Raw genomic sequence first — 14440 nt, 5'->3', positions numbered from 1 at the left:
ACAACAAAAAGTCTTATCTGCCTTAGATGCTGGTTCCTTCAGATATCCCTGTTACAAAAATCTTACTAAACAACACAGGCTGAGCTAAAAATTCCCCCTGCCCTCCCAAACAGTGCTACTTGGGCCGCTAGATTTATACCAAAACATTTAAAATGCAGGTTTCAAAAGACTTTTGCCAAAAAAAGCCCTGAAATATGCTCAATAACTTGTTGACTTTAGTCCGCAAGAACATTAGAGAGACAAATAGAAGCAAATAGTGGGTTGACATTTGGGGACAGAATTTGTCAGCCAGGTACAACATGGATCAAGAAGGTTGATGACTGTACATAAATAAAACCCCAAACCGCCAAACAAATCCTTGCTGACAAGCACAAGGGCAAAAAATGCTTAATTGCCACCATGTGAAGCTCCCAAGATAATGGAAAATTTCAGAGGCCTTGGAGGGCAGCCATGGGAGAAGGAAGACAAAGCAAAACGTGGAGAAGGGCAGACCCTGCAGCAGCTTCACGGCTTTATTAACGAGATGATGGAGGCTTGACTAGACCAGAGCGTCTGTTTACATTTGGGGCGTGAAGGTACTGAATAATCATCTGCTCTTCAGAGAAGGACATTACAAGAGTATCAGTAGCCACAAATCAAATTTACCGGAGCAAAACCAACAGCAGTATTTTCTTTGACCATCCATGCTTCACCTTCTCTCTGATTCCTCCAGATGAGAAGTTTTCCTTTTCAACAAAATTCACCAGGTTTTCCAAATACTATTAAGATACTATGATCACTCACATAAAAAGCAGAATATTCCATTTTAAGACACCCACTTACTAAGAAAATCAGATTCAGACCTGACATACGTGAAGGAGATACCATAAAACTACATGCAAAAATCTTACAAAAAAGAGGAGCTCCTACAGAATCTGACTCAGAGACCCATTATTCTCAATCAAAACCCCCAAGATGTTAAACCAACATTGCAAACACAAAGCAAGGTTTGGGAAAGAAACAAATCATCTCTCTCTGTATTTACGGTGGTTCCTTTTTGGACAGCCTGAGTTTGCCGGACGCCTCGTCCCTCCTGCTATTTGAAGTGCACACAAAGCTAAAGCTCGCTGCAAACACATCCCGGCTATTGTACGGTTTGCACAGACAAAGTGTTCTTATCATCTCCCAGACGCCGTGACTTCAGCAACGCCGAAACACAGAAATCAGGTGAATAAACAATGGGTCACAGGGAGTGCAGAGGCGGCCAGGAGAGGAAGAGCCCTGGCAAGCGGAGGCAGCGGCCTCTGCCAAGGGTGGCACCGCGCCAGGCACATGCGGGCGAGCAAAAAGGTTGCCAAGTGTGGGATAAATATTTTTTTAAAGATTCTTTCTCTCCTTGTAAAATGATATTCAATCCTCCTTTTTTTTTTTTTTAAATATACTGTTGCTGCTTTTTTAGAGCATCCTTCACATGAAATGATGTTTTGGAAAGGGGGGGAAAAAAGCCTAGTTCTGGAAAGCAGAGGAGGAAGGGAGTGTTTTCTCCAAGCCAAGTATTGAAAAAAATTAGCTGTGTAAATTTATCCACAAAGACAGAAAAAAAAATGGTCATTTTTGGAACGTTAATCCGTCTACACGACAGAAATTTTAAAATATTGCATTTTAATAGTCTGAACTTTGGTATGGGCTTGCAAACAGCTGACTTCAAATACTCAGGCAGGACCTGATTTCTCCTGCCCAGTATAATGTGAGAGACTGGAGGGACATTACTCAGAAAATCCAGTTCCAGTGATTCATGGCCAGGGCTGTAATCAAATAACTACAGAATAAAGGCTGCAATAAGGAAATGCACATATAAAACCATGCATTATCATGTTCCTATCACAGAAATATAAGTAACAAGTCATCTCCAATTTGATGAGGTCACTTAGAGCAGCTGTATAAAACCTTTATACTGCTACAGAAACACATATTAGCAACATATTAACAACAGTATATTTTTGTGTGTTTTCTGTTTCCCCCCAGCACTCTAAAAGATTCATGTTCAGTGGAAATCTTCAAGTAAAAAAAAAAGCAAACGAAAAGATGCCATAACAAAGCACTTTCTAGTAGTTAAGGTATAGAGTTTGGCAGGTTTTGAAATGAACTCCAAGACCCCCAAGGCTCAGCTCCACCCAGCACTGAGAGCAAGACTTGAAAGCGATCATCTCCTCCTCCTTTAATTCTCTAGCACATACACAACGGTGCCCACCTGTACAGTATTTGGATAAGTTTCCACAAACTTACCCCAATAAGCAGAAAGAGGGCATTAGGTCTACAGCCTGCAAGCTACATCTGCCTGGAGATCAATTCTCTAGCCTTGTGTTTCTGTGTTTACATCCTAGCCACTACCAGCCCATTTTTATCTGTCAGACCTTTCCAAGCATTCTGAAATCATTTTGAAGTGGTTCTGTGAATTATTTTCTTCTTCCCACTGTACAAATCCAGCTGAAGTTTAACTGCATCTGGTCAGCTTGCACACAAAGCTTTTTGGTCTCCTGTTTCTTGGTATTTCAGTCTGTCACAGACGCTGTACGCAGCATCCCCCATGGTAAGGAATGGGTGAGATGAAGCACCCAGAATCGAAAAAGCAACCCTCAAAGGATTTGTCTGACCTGACATCAGCCCACTAGGCTCAACCTTTAATAATATGAAATATTGATATTGATAAAGGAATGCACTCTCACATCCCCTTCCTCAGGATGTTATGGTTGAAAACCAATGCCACACTAAACACCTGTATAGCCAGTCGTGCAGCAGTTGGATCCAACTGTTCAGCTGAAGCATCTGTAGAGAACTCCAGAGCAAAGAAGCAGAAGGAGGAGCAGAGGCAGGTGAGAAGAAAGCCCAGCACCGCTCAGCACCCGGAGACTCTCGGACGCCACCAGATGCAGTAAAGTCTATCAAACGTAGAGGAAACATTCATCATTCAATTAAACAAACACTTGGCTAGAACATATTGTTGTGGTGAGGTACTCAATGCCCTCTAGTTTTACACTTCCTTTTTGTCAACATCAATATTTCCCCTTCCCTTCAGAATAGTTTCGGTACCTACAGCATTTCAGAGCAGCACAGGCATCAGCAAAAGCACAGCCCGAGGAGCCAGAGGCCCAGGACACTGTTTGTAATCCCCAAACACACAAACACATCGGCACAATATAGCTGTAGCTCTCCTTCCTCGTTGAAAATAACAGTGCAGCCTATTAAAGATTATGATGAAACAACCCAAAGCATATTTCAGTTGGATACACTGGAGTTTGATGACATCCCCCTCCCCCTTTTGGCCATCTCTCATTCATTCTTTACCCTAGAAGTTACCACAAAACAGCTTCCAGGCTACCCAGCTGTGACACGTAACAGCACATGTGCTAAATCCGTTTTATTGAGAGTGACTAGAGGACTCAGGGACACTATTTGGCACTGTAAAACCTCCCATCCTTCAGGTTTTCTGCAAGCGAAGCAATCAACCCTGCTAAAAGCTCCAGCAGCGTTACGGCTCCCCACACCACACCAAAATTAGAGCAAATGGAAACCCGAGTGAAGACCAGAACCACCTTAGCCCACAATCAACAGGAACCGACAGATAGCACAGCTACTCCATTCGCTGCTAAGTGCGTAATACTAACAACCAGGAAGGTGCAAATAAACACGACTTATTGACAAACCCGGGCAGCACAAATTGCATTCTCTTCCAAAACAGTTTACGTTGCCCAGCACAACGCAGACTGGCACCATTGCAGCTGGCACTTGAGAGAAAGAGGAAAAAAACAAGCCCATTTTGTCCCTTCCAGGCCAGCGCGAATTCAGTACATAAACAAACCCGACTGAGGCGTATACACAAGCATCAAGCAGGCCTTCGGGCCAGTTGTACTCTATCTCCAACACTAGGCAAACAAATAGGTGGGGAATGTTTTAGCATCAGTGCTGCACTGTTCTAGAAGCGTTTCCTCTGTGAAAGTGAAATTTCCCCCCGGAAGATGCAAACCACAAGAGTAACGCCAATGTCGGTGGGGACGATGGCAGGAAAATGAGGCCACCCCACAGTGGTGAAAGCTGCTCCCCAAGCTCTGCAACCACCCACCCCTCACGGTCACAGATTCGGTCACATTTCTCAAGGGAAAAGTGAAGTTCCTGAACTCTTCAGTAATGCGTAAGAGAAGAGCTGCTGCAGAATGGCTCTGAAGCAAATTATCTCTTCACTCCAGATTACGAGCAATATTATCGGGGTTTTGCTTGTTGTTGCTTAAAGCAAGGTTTAATCTGCTTGTCTTCCAAATGCTGCAAGTGTAAGGCAATCAACTTCACAGGATTTAATTAATATAGTGCAAGCAAGGAGTGCTGGTCAGTCATGTCCTGGCAAAACCCCAGCTGGAGGAAGAGAACTATTCACATTCCAGATTTATTCTAAAGGAAGAAGACAGTTTGATTACATTATCACAGTGGATTAAATTATGCTGAAAGATAATGGTGGTTTAATCTTGGAGGGAAAAAAAGTCACTGGTTTGGAGGGATTCAACTCCCACTTTGTTTCAAGAAAGCCCTTTGTGTTTATGCATTAAGCCCATCAACGGGCTCAACCATTCTGGCGTAAGCAATGAAACATCCCGCTGGCCTTAGAGGCGGACATCAGCACCGCTCCAGTCGAAGGCTAATTGCTATGAAAACGAAAAAAAGCTTCAGTAAAAGCCATGGTTTTGCTCATCTCCAGCTAGGATACGTGTGTCAACAACAAATAAAACATTTGTTGAGTTTTACATCACTGAAAAAATGAAAACTCAAGGAAACTGCCAGAAAGAGTGAGGATATTCAAACTTGGTTTAATACACAGCAATTTTTTTCGAGATATTCATCTGCAAGATAGTCCACTAAAAACACAATTAACATCCAGATATTTAGGAATCTGCAGAAAGAGAAGAATTACAATGGAAGGGCAAAACAAGATGCAAGAATACTGATGGTTTGTAAAGTTATCAGAGACACCTGGGTGCATTTGTTTTCAACTATGGTAAGCCTGGAAGCACGTCATCACGATATTTGCACATTGCAAGTGAAGGAATCCTTTTAAGATCAACATTGCTTCAAACAATATTAAGGCAATTATGTTCAAAGCGATTAAACAAAGTATTTCCTTCATGACTTCCAGAAATACAAGTGAGTGTAAGCAAATCTAACAGCAACTGAAGGTTGTGCTCTCGAGACTCGCAACAAACAAAAGGTGAGCTCTTTCCTTGGTTTTAATAATCATGGAATAATTTTTTCTTCTAAATCTTTCCTCTATTTTAAGCGTAGAGGGAATACAGAAGGTGTCAGAGTTTGTAGGACCCAAAAGCAGACTGGAAGACAGCACAGTAATCCATCTCTTCATGCATTTTAACTAATTTACAGGTAACACAGACAGCAAAAATGATACAACTGCCTTGAAATTCATATTAAAACTTGCTCCTTCTCGTACACCAGAATTGTGAATGGAAGTTTTGAGAGAGAAAATGGAAAATATTGAGTATCTTTTCGGATGTGATGCAAATTGCTTTTGTAGCCTGTAAAGCAACCTAAATTGTCCAGATGTGAACTTTTAACTCCATCTTATATGGTTTGATCTCCAAAGAACAAGAGGCAGAGCTATTTCAGTTCTCCAACACACTGATAAAATCAACTGAAGGAGGAAAAACCATGCTTTACTATGCCATCCCTCAGAAACTGCAAACACATGTAACATACTCACGGGACACGTGGCACACACGGCACCGCTGGCCACGGGGCCAAACACACAGCTAATACTTGGATGCGCGAGTTGTCTCTGCTCGTACACATGCACGTGCTTTTGAGGAATTCCTGTTAGTACGACTGGAAAAAAATAACAACGACATTGCCTTGGACTTTCTAAATCCTATCCTGTAGCAAGGATTTGTGATCAGATTAGGGAGCAGCAGGCAGTTTTATTTATTTATAGGAAGGACAGTCAAGGTGAGCTGTACGGCTGGATGGCCGGGGCTGCGGCGCAGGCAGCTCAGTGAACCCAGAGACGGCATCAGACGGCACTTGTTACAGAAAAAGGGGGATGCACGTTTTTGATGCTGGCACAAGTGGGAAGCACGCTGCTTCCCACTCAGTTTCTGCTACAGTTTGGCACGTTTGAGCTACACTTTTCCACTCCAGTACCTTTTTCTGTCATCTCAAGTCACATTCACATGAACGTATAAATATGCAGATCCTTACACACTGTGTATAGCAGATACTTACATGGATGGTCTCAAAAAAGAATACTCTTTTCACACACTAAAAAAATTATACGGAGTTATTTTAAATTCATAACTGTTTGTATATTCCTTATAAGTTTATAAAACTCTCACTGTCCTCCCATGACTAACGAAACTGGAATTGAGAGAGTATTCTATATTTATAACTTGTCTGGTTGCTCATGCCTATGGCCCTATTTCCACCCTCCGTTACTGTACACAGAGCTATGTGAGGTATTGTGGGTTCCCAAACTTCACCGATTTCCTAACAAGGCAGGCCTGTGTCCTGGAGGAACAAGCTGGGGGCTGTTTCGCTCCAGCATTGGCCCAACGTGGAGGGAGAGGCCTCGAGCGCTGTGGTTTTGGCAGCTCTTCTTGAAACTGGTATTAGAGGCCATTGCTGTGCAATTACACGCCCAACTGGCACTGGGCTGCATATCGATGGCACCGATACATCATCTACAGCCCAGGCCCGTTTATAGCCCAAACCCTACGGTTGTTGCTACACACTTGGCTTTACTTATTTTAGCACTTTGATGCTCAGCTGAGCCGCTCCGTCAGTCACCTACGGTACAGACACACAAGTGCCAGGTAAATCCAAGCTTTTACAACAAAGTCTGACAGACTGTTATTCATTGGCCACTGGAAACCAGACAAAATACTCAAACTTCATCCAAAAATCCCCTCGAGGCCACAGCGTGTTCAGCGATGCTGGCACTCTGCAGAGAAAAGAGGCTGTATGGGTATCTAGATGCAGCAAAATAAGGAAGATGATGGATTTCACATGAACAAGGGCTGAGTGGCACTCGTAATCCATACGAATGTCCTACGGTCTGCCCAACAATCACACAACCACATCTCATCTTTGAAACAAAAAATTCATAAATCCCAGAAAGCATCTAAGTCCTTGCCATGACAGAGGTGCCTCATAATTGATGCTTTTTTTCCCATGTGCTGGGCACCCACAGGGCACAGAAACCGTTTCTAATGTGCAGATTCTACACATGCTCAATATAAAGAAATATTTATACAAAAAGCAGAGGAAGAAAAAAACACATGTGGGTTTTTTCTAATTCAAAATCTGTTGTAGTGGCTGGGATTGGGCTCTAACTCCCATGAAGATTTGTTACGGTACTTGAGCTATAATAAACCACAAAAATCAAGAAACCCACAACTCTTCCTATGGGGCTTTGCAGAGTCCAGAGACAGAAAAGTACCGAATGGTGCTGTCACATCGGGAATTAAGAGAATGCAGAACGAGCGCTGCCCAGCACTGAAGGGCAAAGGAAAACAAGTTTCTCTTCCTGTGTAACTGCCTTGTGTTCTAGTCTCCATGTAATGACTTGGGCCATTTCCACAAACCCCCCCAGTGCTGAGGAGTGAGAACATATTCAAGATCAGAAGTTTTCTGGGGATCTACACAGAAAAATCATCTGGGCTACGCTTAAAAATATTAACCCTCAATATCCACTGACCAAAAAACATTAGCAGGAAAGCAGCAGCCAACGTGGCCAGATTTGTTTATCTGAACTGAGAAAGTTTTCTTCTATCAAAATAAATTTGTCCTTATAATATAAACTCCTCCAGCTCCTTCCCTTTGATCCCAGGGAAAAAAGATAATCTGCACTTCCCACCCTCTGAACAGTAACGCTGCTGGTGTAATTGTCTTCCGGCACCTTGCATACCCATAACACAAGACAAACTTCTAAAAGCTATTAAAAACTCCTCCTACTTAGCAAGAAGAAATATGATCTAAATTTATCCCAGGAAGTTAAAGTTCACTTTGAGGGAAGGATTTAAATATGGAATATTTTTTTCTTCAATCAAAATTAGGGAGGAAAATTATAAAAAGGTCTTTGAAGAACTAAATACAGCAAAGCTTAGTATTACCTTTTGAAATCATAAAAAACACAGGTTGCAAGTATTCATGCCACTAAAAAAAAAGTCTATATTATAGTAATTAAAGTATATCTGTTCTTTCACAAAAACATTCTGACTGACCCTCTTCTTCATTTTTTTTAATGTTAAAATTGCACTAATGTTTTTAATGGTAAAATTCCACTAAACATTTAATTTATTCTGCAGAGGGTTAGTATTAGGTATAGGAGAAGATGCAGGTTCCCAAAACAAACAAGCAGTCTACAATTCAGTGATGAAAATATTTATAGCTTCTTCATGCAGACTGAAGACTTCTCACCACCTCGTTTACCCTAGGAATTATTAGGTTTATAGGACACCTACAAATGGAAAATCTAATGAATGATAAATTTTATTTCTCAATAACAGTGCAGTAAATAAGATTGCCATTACCTTTTTTCTCCAGTTATAGGTCTCCTCGAGCCAGTAACTGCAGATATCTTCAGTTATAGGGGTCAAATGGGTGAAAGCATCATCATGTTTGCCGTTTTCAAAGCCCTCATGACGCTACACTGCCTTTTTACCATTCAAAAGTGCATCCTCCTCCTTTTACTGATCTATTCTGAACGTGCCAGCCATACCACTCAATAAGTTCTCTAGGTGTATATTTACAACACGCAAAGCAGACAAAGAGCAAAATATTTCTGGCCATGCCAGAGTTACCAATATCATCCCCAAAACACGCAACGCTGATGTTGAGAAATGCTGTGATCAAGAGTTATTTACCACCTCTGGTCCAGGTTCAGACAGAACCTTCACCAAAAAACAATAAAGAGGAACTACCAAGTAACAGGAGATCCTCCTTGTTGATGGTTACAAAACATGAAACAGGGAGGGGAAAATAATTAGTATTCCAGAATGTCCCCCCCACACACACCCCGAAAATAAAAAGCACTGAACTGGATGGGAATAAATAGCTCATTTTGCCTGCAGTCAAATACAGGGAAGTATAATTTAAATTGCAAATTATAGAGCAACAGATTTTTGCACAAAGTTCAAGGGTTTTTTTTATGGTTTGTTTTTCTGAATTAGGAACAACATGGGGAAAAAGTAAGGGGGCTGGACTAGCTACTATCCTTCATATATATTTCAGCTTAAATATTTCTCAGATTCAATTGATGCACTTTATCTGGGCACTGCGTCCTGCTAAAGGGATGACAGAAAGTAAAGCAGCTTCTCGGAGATCATCCCTGAGGATGCAGCACGCGCTGGCGGCCTCGCCGCTGCTGGAGGATTAACCGCTACAGCAGGATCCACAAACTGACTCATTCCCCCCTCCTCCCCACATCGTGTCCTTCCCCACACGGGAAACTTCTAATCCATTTATACCTTTCCTGGGAAGTGCTTTTCAACCAATCGTTCATTTGACAAACCTTACGCTTTGCTTTTCCAGGTTTTAAAGAGCTTGTTCCTAATAACATCAGCTTCTTGGCCTTAGTTCCTACAAATTAAACTTCATGAATGCTTAGTAACAGAAAAATATATACTTGACATTTATACAGCACTTTTTAATCAGCAGTTCTCAAAATGCTCTGCAAAGTGTGAAATCTACATGGTTGGTTTTGATGCACATTTTAAAGCAGGAGGGGAACTGATGCAGCAAAAAAAAGCCGGCAGGTTACTCGAAGCTACAGCAGAAGATATAGGAACAGAAAAAGTTGTTTATCTCGATAGGCAAAAGCCTCTGACACTACATGACAGTAATAATTTTCTTCTAAAACATAACAAGCTCTAAATTACAGACTTCAGCGCAGGATTACAGAATGTTATTCAGAAGAACTGGGGTCTGCAGCCTAGTCTGCAATGCAAAATATCTTTGTGCTCTTTGTGACAAACAAAATGATACTCCGGTCGCGATTCTACAAACTTTGCAGGGTGACAACCAGTGTCATCATCTCCCGCATGGAAAGAAGTGACGCTTGTGTGATGCAACAGCAGGGAGACAACGGCTTTTGGTGATACCTGACAGATTCATACAAGTCAGCACCACATCCCTGAGCTGTAAGATTTAGCTGGAAGGAGTATGATAAACTGCTTTAGTGAAGACGATGTAAAACACAGTCTTGAGATTCTTACAAGATAATGTACGCATGGTATCTTTTCCAAAAGTTTCTATCTTTGATATTTTGACTCAAGAGCTTTTTGGGTTTTGGAGGTTTTTTTAAGTAGTAAGCCAAATAGCTTTACAAATTATTTTTTAAACTACATTGTTTCTTCTGTTTTGTCCTCCTCTTTTTATTTAATCACAGATGCAGATGGTGCCACCTGGGCAAGTTTACATGTTCACATCAGTGTAATCTTTGGATCAACGTCATGTCAATAGTTGTTTCTAAGATATATCACCGCCAAATTTGGCACTTGAGAAAGAAACAGGTTAATCTAATTCTGGTTCTCATGCTCTCTGGAGAGGGACGGTAGCCTCTTCCAATTTCAGACACACACGACTCCCATCACCTCAGACCCACCCCTTCACCTCTGGTCCCCTCGTAACTCCATAGTTCCATGCCTGATCCAACCTCTGCTACACAGCCAGTGCCACTCGTGGCTGGATTTTCTTGGCCACCAGCAGCCACAGTGTCCAGTGCCCCACACTCACTGGCAGATTTACCTGCCTTACTCGACACGCTCCCAGGAAAGCCACACGATTTCACCCACAGCACAAATAAAGGAGCCTGGAGTCTCCCTGATCTGCACACAGCTTGGGACACGGTCGGGACTGTCCGCATGTGAACCAGGGAGATCTCTCCTAACTGCCTTTCTTGAGATTAACACATCTATCCAGCTTAAAAATTGTCATCTAGAGAATGACAATACCAGGTCACTGTGTTCCTGAGCATCAAGTACCTCTGAGAAAAGATTACTTCAAAAGCATTTTGTGGCTCTTCGTGCAATGGACATCAAAAAAAAAAGAATAGGCTCAGCACACTTAACTGCAATGTCTCTGGAAACCAAAATCTTTTAAAATGCCGTTTGAAATCTGCCAAGCTAAACTTAAAAGAAACTGTCCAAGTCCACAAGCCCCTTGGCCTGGTTCCACACACTCGCGCAGCAGCGTTCAGCTCTGCTCACATCTGTCCCACCTCTGGATAGACCAGGACAGCATCCTGTTCACTTTAGCACATCCCGCTGTACAGGAGCTCTTCCCAGCTCCCCTGTTGGCCTAAATTATCCTTCAGAATCTTACACACTCTGCAGTCTCTTTCTTGGGCTCTTCAATCACCCCTCAAGCCTTCTCTTTACCCCAGACTCCTAAAAATGCAACCTCATGAGTTATTCCCTATAAACCACTAATGAATTGTCACTGTGTACTTCCTAATCATCAATACAGCCCACTGGCATCCCTATCAATAACCAGAAGCTACAAAGTTCATTCAAGTGCGCATCTAGTTGCTGCTGGTTTCGATCAGGGTTAGCTCGATAAATCAGCAACGCTGACACAAGTCCAACAAACTAAAGGATTGCCGAGCTCCAGTATCTAAAGATGAAGATTACAACTAAGAAGTATTCAGCTGTAAGTCTGATCTCATGATCTAAGCTACGTTCTTAGCGAAGCACTGCAGCATGTATTATTTTATGGACAGTACCCGACTCATTTATAATGTGCACACTGTAAATCAAAAGACTCAGAGAAATTGAGCTATAATCGCATTTAGAGCTAAATGCTTTTGAAGTCTAATCATTCACAATCAAGCATTGGGAGACTGGTCCAAAGAATCGTCTCACATCTAGAGCGCTGCGGCTTCTACCGGGTACACGGTGGGTCTAAGGAACTATGTGCCAGCAAACAGAAAAAACAACATTTTAAATAAAACCCCTATTGGTTAAACGGGGAGAAAAATGCACAGAATGAAATTGAGATCTCAAGCGTATTTGTTATTTTATCTGCACCTCTACATCCTCTCACGTGGCAGCAAGTGCACGGTGCTTGCCCATGCTAACATATTTTTGTAAAGAAAAGCAGGCTGCACTGCAAGCACCTGCATTTAGAGGAGCCTTCTACAAGTTCGGTGACTCTTTGTGCATCCTAAACCCTGCAGCTGGGAGAGAAAAAAAAAAAGACGGGTTGTTTCATTCACCACTCATTCCAAAACACTCAAATCAGCCCCAGCTCGGAAGGGAAATCCAATAAGGATAATGCTCTGGCTGCGGGGCCACGTGACGGTTGTTTGTGAGTCCGGAGCAGCGTCCCCCGCTGTGCCCCACGGGGACCCGCTCCCCAAGGGACAGGGACGGCCCCGCGCCCCCTCAGACCCACGCAGATCTTAGCAAAAAAACATCTTCTCAAAACACTGCACGTGTACCAGCCCTATTAAATAGGACAGAATGTTTTCATGCTGTTAACATTTCAGCACATTTCTTGACTTCAGACTTAAAGGGAAGCAAAAGCAGCCATTCAAGGGACAGGAAAAAACACGCTTTTCAAAGCACACGTGCACAAAACAAAGCAGAGTTTAAAGGCAGCTCTTCCCATAACCTCAGTTTGATTCTGCAGGTATAGATTTCTCTCCATAAAAATCAATAAAAGATTATTTGAAGCCATTTGATTTCATTACCCTGTATCAAATCTCTGCTCTGAATGGAACATCTGAATCAATTTGTAAAGCTCCTACAGGCTATGCTGTCCTAGGCTTTCAAGTGTCTTTTCGCTGCCTCTCTTACCACAGAGACAGCAAGATAAAAATCCCACACTGGAGGTTATTTGATATTTCTAAACAAGTACCAGCAGATTTTTTTTTTCCTCCTTTAGCCCTCTGTCTCTTCACACTGATGTTTCAGAGGAAAAACCAGCCACGGAGTGCACCGAACAGAGCCGCTCAAAACTGCAGAAATCTGCTTCCTCGGGGGCGATTTCTTCCAGACACACCGAGCTGCGAGAGCTGTTTGCAAAAAGCACATGGGCTTTGTGTGTCTGGAAGATCCAAAGCACATACCTGCCTTTCCTGCCCTTTCTGAAGCCCCACACGCTCTCAGAAACACACCGCAGTGGTGACTGAAGAACTAAAACGTTCTATTTCCAGCACTGGAAGAGGAAAACATGTTGAATCAAACAAAGACACGTGTGCACTGTGCACTCTTCATGCTGAGGCAATGCGGTTTCGCCACAAAAGAAACACACTGTGGATCATTTAGTGCATTAAAAAAAGATGGCGTGGTGGATTTCTACAAAATGTTCTGAATCATAATGAAAGGCTTATTAAAAACTGAGCAGACACACACAAAAGTGTCACGGCAATAGGGTTATTTTTGACATCTGTTTTAATCAATTTATTACAATATAAAAAACATGGGGTTTCAATCTCTGGACTTGTGTGATTTCCCCCCCCCCAAATTATGCCCCTTTAGTTAAACTGCTGCCCTTTGTAGTCCAGTCGATGCATCCCAAGCTCCACATTCAGAAGGTTCTGATCCTGTTTGTTTCCCGTTCTCAACATCACCAGCGAGCGGCAGGACATGGCACAGCCTCCCCCAAAACACCCCGAGCCCCCCAAATCCCCCCAGTTCTGGGCCACAAAGCTGCTCCTGTAGGAACCTCTAACAAGTCTCCAGTTCCCCTTCCTTACATTGCTGTCAAAATCAGGAGTGAAAAACGTTAAAAGTTTGCCTCTTTTGTATACAGACTGTTTCTGATACAATCAGTAGGAACAATTGGAAATTTTGAGGAAAAAAGACTTTTTTGAGCATCAGACTTCTAATCCTGTTAAATACTCCTTATAAAACCTATTACTGGTTTTTGTTTGTTTTTGTTTGGTTGGTGCTTGTTTTGGCTTGGTTTTGTTGGGTTTGCTTGTTTGTTTTGGTTTTATAGAATTTGTTTTGCTTTTTTTTAGTTTAGTATGGCTACTCCAGATCACAGCAAAACTGCTTTGTTTTACAGAATGTGGACACTTTCATTATCTACTTGGCAAACTGATGTACATAACGCACCACCGGTACTCTAAATTGTGTATCGGCACATGTATTTACATTTCAGGGGAGGCAGGACTCAGTGAGACCACAGGGGGGTTATTTGGATTTTTTGTATTCAGAATAAGAAAGTGAAAATGAATGCAAATACCTCCTTTCTTGGCAGCAGGCAGCGCATTGTTAGCATCTCAGCTACCAGCCTGAGCACTGCAGCTGCTGAGCATGAAATAAATAAATAAGAGCCCAACCCTAACAGCAAAGCATTTCAAAGGACAAAAGGATATAAAAAGAAGAGCTGCAAAATAGAGATTTCAGTACAGCCACAAGTGCGATACCCTAAATTCCTGCAAGTTACAGCCACTCTC

At 42.3% G+C, this 14440-nt stretch overlaps 1 protein-coding gene across 4 annotated transcripts in view; it reads right to left on the bottom strand.

Moving 5' to 3' along the window:
• IGF1R (insulin like growth factor 1 receptor) overlaps nt 1–14440 on the bottom strand; it is a 171468-nt gene that overhangs the window by 49692 nt on the left and 107336 nt on the right. The window lies entirely within an intron of this gene.

Source organism: Patagioenas fasciata, chromosome 12, assembly GCF_037038585.1.
Source record: "Patagioenas fasciata isolate bPatFas1 chromosome 12, bPatFas1.hap1, whole genome shotgun sequence".
NCBI lineage: Eukaryota > Metazoa > Chordata > Aves > Columbiformes > Columbidae > Patagioenas > Patagioenas fasciata.
This window is presented reverse-complemented; position numbering and strand designations above follow the sequence as displayed.